The sequence below is a fragment of the Priapulus caudatus genome, unplaced genomic scaffold, assembly GCF_000485595.1.
Source record: "Priapulus caudatus unplaced genomic scaffold, Priapulus_caudatus-5.0.1 Scaffold189, whole genome shotgun sequence".
Classification (NCBI taxonomy): domain Eukaryota; kingdom Metazoa; phylum Priapulida; class Priapulimorpha; order Priapulimorphida; family Priapulidae; genus Priapulus; species Priapulus caudatus.
Window position 1 is genome coordinate 4,813 of NW_014577250.1, and position 6,215 is coordinate 11,027.

Genomic DNA, 6,215 nt, shown 5'->3' on the forward strand with positions numbered 1-6,215 from the left:
TGTGTGTGTGTGTGTGTGTGTGTGTGTGTGTGTGTGTGTGTGTGTGTGTGTGTGCGCGCGCGCGAGCGTGCGTGTGCGTGTGCGTTTGCTTGTGTGAGCGAGTGTGTTGCGCGTGCGTCTGTGTGCCTGCGTCTGTGTGTGTGCATGAGCGTATGCGTGCGCTTGTGCGTTTAATGTGTGCCGGTGACATGTGCGTGCACGTGTATGTGTGCGTGCGTCTGTGCGATTGCGCTCGTGGGGTCTGTGGTTCTGTGAATGTAGTCGCGCGCGGGTGTGTGAAAAGAGACTATTGCTACAATTACTGTCTTCTAATAACAAGTAATATAAATCAATATATATAAATAATATAATATCAATTGTCCGAATTTTCTGTTTGGTGAAGAACTGGTGACACGCGACAATCTAGAATATTTTGTTATTTTCCTGTAGATTCCGCGGGGATGTCATATGTAAATAAATTATGCTGATCGACGCCCATCTTTTTTGCTAGAAACCAATTGACAATGCGCACTTTGGAAAATAGCCATTACCGGGTACTTTGTCCATAAGGAGAACAAAATTCCATGCACTAAAACGCTATGTATTCGTGAAAAATACCCGCTTTTCAAGCTGTGGTAAAAAAGTAATGATATACGAGTTTGGTGACCCGAAATTATTATATTAGTTGTGGGTTTATTCTACCGTTTAATCACAGAAAGAATGCCATGTACAGTTTATTTTCACACCATTTAAATGAACCCGTTTCTACGTTCATATTTAATTTCAAATATATATTGTTGTGCATGTATTAACGCAAAACTATCCCTAAAGCATATAAACAAGTGACGTGTTTTAGTCTTCAAAATTTATTTTGTCATTTATTTTTGCGGATTGGGACACAGAAAGCGGGCACCAAATATTATATAATATATCTTTTATATTATTTAGCGTCGAGCGGATGTATATATTTAACTAAGTAACTTTATAGATATAACACGGTTCAGTGTATAGCAAATTATTTGCGCAGAAAGAACTAAATGGGAATTTCTATTTCGTTTATAAATACAAAACTTCGCCTTTAAAGGTGTACGGCAAGAGTCCTTGTTTAGTTTTTCTTCTTTTTATAATTTTATAAAACGAAAACATAACACACACATACGATCTGAACAAAATACGAAATGGAAGTTTGGGTGTGTACGTAGCGTGTTGGACTGCCAGTCAGTAGTCCGGGGTTCAAATCTTGTCAATTACCATAGTAAAATGTTTTCTAACTGCTGTGAAGCTAAATATAACACACACATCCGAGCTGAACATATAAGGAATGGTAAGTTTGGGTCCGTCCGTAGCGTAACGGGCTTGTATTCAATAATCCTGGTTTCAAATCCAGGCAATTACCAAAGTCAAATATTTTCAGACTGCCGTTGGAAGAAATGTAAACATACTTTGACCTTGCCCTTGGCAAGGATCCTCACTTAAAAATGTAAATATTTTGAAAGTGGTGAAGGCCATGGCCTTGAGCTCAAGGCTATGGCCTTGGCCTATTTATTTAAAACTTTTAAAACTTAAAAAAGTGGGTCAAGGCCATGGCCTTGAGCTCAAGGCCATGACCTACTTATGAAAAACGTTTAAAAATGAAAAAGTAGGTCAAGGCCATTACCTTGAGCTCAAGGCCATAGCATTGCACGAGGTCTTGGTCAAGGTCAGTGTTAATGTCAACACCGCCAAACAACAACAATGAGTCATCAACAAGGGCGAGGTACATTCACCACCGCACCGCAAACTTCTCAACAGTGTATGGTACAATTTCTTTGAGAATTTTTCAGAAAAGTATTGTTGATAGCCTTTGAATATATGAACACCATATAAAGAGAAACCTCGGGCGTTTTATTTGGAGTATATTTATTTAAAAGCATTTCAATTGTGAACGCACATGCATGGGATTACAATCAGGGTGCTACTTATAGAGCTTGTTGTTCTAGTTCCAGAGCTAGTTGCTCTAGTTCTAGTGCTAGTTGTTCTAGTTCTATAGCTAGTTGCTCTAGTTCTATAGCTAGTTGTTCTAGTTTTAGAGCTAGGTGCTCTAGTTCTAGAGCTAGTTCTACTAATTCTAGTGCTACTTGTTCTAGTTCTATAGGTAGTTGTTCTAGTTCTAGAGCTAGTTCTACTAATTCTAGTGCTACTTGTTCTAGTTCTATAGGTAGTTGTTCAAGTTCTAGAACTAGTTGCTATGGTTCTATAGCCAGTTGTTCTGATAACGTGCCGCAGGCGTAGACATAAAACGCGAGATGCGAGACATAAAAGACATGCGAGACATAAAACACAGTCATGCTCATACATATGGGACTAAACTTACAATAAAAGACTAGTATAAAATACAACAATTTTTTCTAAAAAACACGTGGAATATCAGTATAAAGTACTGTAACCGTCGGTTACGATGGTTTGTCTTGGAAGTCACCCGAGATGAATCGGCGTGCGTATATTATGCTCCCTCTACCTCGATCCTCTGCTCCTGCTTCTTTTCTGCGGCATTCCTCTACCAGGAGATCCTCGCACTACGTCAAAGGAAAGATTTTTCATATAAATATCTATGAGGAAAAATATGACATCGATTAATGACATAATAAGTGGAATAATTTTCAAATTAATCTAACATGTAAGCTTAAGAGCAACGTTTACGAAACGTGAAATAAAATAAAAAGTGAATTTTTACTTAATTATGCTTGCATAGCTGAGGCAATGCTCGGCTGTCCTTATAACATTACAGTAACCAGCATAGAAAAATGTGGATAATTAAAAAAAACTCGATATCTTGATATATATTAATATATAATCAATGATACGTCCATTGGACGTCTATATATCCAATTTCAGAGAGTTTTGTGATACGGAAACTAGTAAATAAATAAATACCTTTGTTCTTAGCAGTTCCTTTAATCGGAGTGGTGGCCCATCAGCGATTCTCCATGGAAATGTCAATATAAAGTCTAATGTATAAATAAACACATCCGTATTAGTATATTATCACTAAGATTAATAACTCTTGATATATATCATATTAATTCATATACAATAATATATAATTAATCCATTATATACAATGTCAGGGTGTTATGTGATGCGGAAACTAGTAAATGAACAAATAACTTTACTCTTAGCAGTTCCTTTAATCAGAGAGCTGTCGTCGGAGGCATTGCGAGTCATCAATCATTTACCTGATAAGTGTATACATATATTATATAATTTATGCATTTATTTATTTATTTATTTATACTGCTAATGCAGGATTCTGCTGTCCTGGCGTAAACTAATATATAATCAATGATACGTCAATTATACGCCAATTTTAGGGAGTTTCGTGATACGGAAACTAGTAAATAAACAAATACCTTTGTTCTTAGCAGTTCCTTTAATCCGAGAGTGCATGGTGGCCCGTCAGCGATTCTCCATGGAAATGTCGAAATCAAGTCTAATGTATAAATAAACATATCTGTATTACTATATCATCTCTAAGACTAATAATTATTGATTTATATTAATATATAATCAATTATTATATCAATATGTTAATTATCAATAATTTATATACATATAATATTATTTCCAAGTATAATCTATTATGTATTCATTTATTGTATACTTTACCATCTTTATAACGTGGACCATATAATAATCGTAATGGTAATGTAATAATAAATAATGCCGGTTTTCGAGTGACGAACCTAATTTGACGGTGAAGTTTTGTATAGGTAGCGAGTGCAAGGACGACGATGATGATGATGCCGTGTTAGTTCTCTCACGATCGGAGTCGCTCGCCATTGTCTTACGGAGATCGATATCAGAAATAGTTGTTCGTCTGGCTTTAGCTTTGATGTGAGCGAATGCACTTTCTTTATTCACTGTCTGTGTGCGTGTATGTGTGAACTACGTGTATGATAGATATCGTGGGAGTGTGAAATGGATCAACGTACCTGCTTGGAACGGTTGATATTGACTGAATAGAGTGAAACGACCGCTTAAAAATGTTGACATAATTTATGGCCTTAGTTGTTTCTATGTCTGTTCGTCTATGCAGCCTACAGTAGGAACAACTATTTACTCATTTCAACTAAACAAAATTGAACGAAACATACATAAAACAACTTCGTGATAAATTTGTCAGTTTTTTCCAGCCAGAGTAGCGTTCTCTGCATTTCTAGATTGACTTACGTCGAAAATATCAAACAAGATATTAGTTTAATGTGCAGTTAAAGAATTCCTCAATGGTGTAATGCCAGGCGTGAAGGATCTTGTGATTATATTAGGAGTATATAATATAGAGAAATCTATCTCTATAGAGACCGATTATATGAGATTGAGGAAAGTCTCTTCAGCTTTCTGTGAACAATTTTGAAACAATGTTAAATTTTGTCCATTAAGCGCGTGTGAAATAATTAAGCTAAAACTGGCTGATTCTGTAATTTGGGGGGTTCGCAAACCCGAAATGCGATTTTTGAGCTGCGAAATTGTCTTTTAATAATAAAATGTAACATCGTGGCGCCATCTCCCGCGGAAATAGTTTAACAGTGCGTATAAATAAATTAACCACTTTAGTACCTGTAATTTTAACGGGATATCGGCACACCATGAGACGGGCTTCTTTCTCACGTGATCTCATTGTAACACCTGAACTATACAGTACGCTTAGAGATCTCCATCTTTTATATTTTGTTTACATGCTTGTCTCGAACTTCTCAGCTGCGACCACACACACGTGATGACAAGTAGTGTAAGTTTTAATTAACATGGACATAATTATTATATACATTATTACATACAGTATATATCTATATACCATAACGTACTGTCAGTGCAAGCATGCCGCTGTGGGTTGTTAATTACTGGCTGCTTGCATCGCAGTCCGTCTGTTCAGAGAGAACCATCCGTAAGTTATGCAAAGCAATGCAAGTTACAAGTTATACATAGTAGAATATAAACTGCAATGTAGAGATATAGAGACGTGTGTCAGCTCTTCAAACCTGGTTATGAATCAGCTAAAGTACTCCGGTGGCATATGTTCAAGCAACTCAAGGGCAACCAGGGTGTAGAGAAACTACTTCCAACTCAAGGATCCATAACACTGAACACATTCTGCGAGCACACTTTCAAGCTAACATTTGGGTGCAGGACACAGTAGCTGTCCCAAGTGTTCTAGATCAGTGAGGTTTACGGTAGCGGGACCTATGGTGGAGGAGAGGGGGTAACATATATGTCCTGGGCAGTGCTTTGCTACCTCAGCCGTCTAGTGTGATTACGTGTGTGACAAGATACACACCAGCGCGCTGTGTGACTACACTTACACTATCTATCACTCACGAATATTGTTCGCGTGCGTGCGTGCGTGCGTCTGTGTGTGTGCGCGCGCATGAATATGGTGTGCGTGCATGCGTACTTCTGTGTGTGTGTGTGCGCGCATGCATATTATGGTGTGCGTGCGTTTGTGCGTGGGCGCGCGTACATGCGGTCTGCGTGCGTGCATCTGTGTGTATGTGTAATGTGTATGTACACCAGGGACAAACATTCCCGCATCTAATTCGCATCTCTGATGTCGCTGCTTGCGTCGTTTGCGGTTTTCGGGTGAGCGTAACCATATAGTGACGGTGACGTCATCGTCGTCGCGCAGACGCGAGTATATTATGATAGGTTTGATCGTACAAAGTTTTTTCAAAACTTGCTGCTGCTACTCGTACTGTTACAGATGCTGCTGCTAAAAACTTGTGTAATATTGTTGTTGTGTATCACACGTCGGATTTGTTCGTGGGGTCGTGCGAACACAACAGCTGATATCTGGCTCGTAATTGTCACTGTAAGAGTGCTGCACGTAGGTAGCACAGCCGAGTGTCGCCGAAAATCTGCAATAATAAAAAACTAAATTCGTGGAAGCGTGCTGTGACAACTAGTTCGCGAAGAACAGGGATCCTTGCCTTGCAGATGCGACGTCAGTTTGTGTGCGCCCCCTAGTGTTGATACACGGCAGCATTGTCGGCCCCCTAGTGTTAATACACAGCAGCATTGTGCGCCCTCTAGTGGTGACTCACGGCAGCATTTGCTGAAGCAGCTTTGTAGCTATTTTTATACATAATTTGTAAATTTGTCGAGACGAGACGCAAGTCGGAGAGAGATTATTTATTTTTAGACGTTTTGTTACCGCCCCGCGGCGCGCGGCCACATTGTAACCGAGTGTACGTCGTACGTTT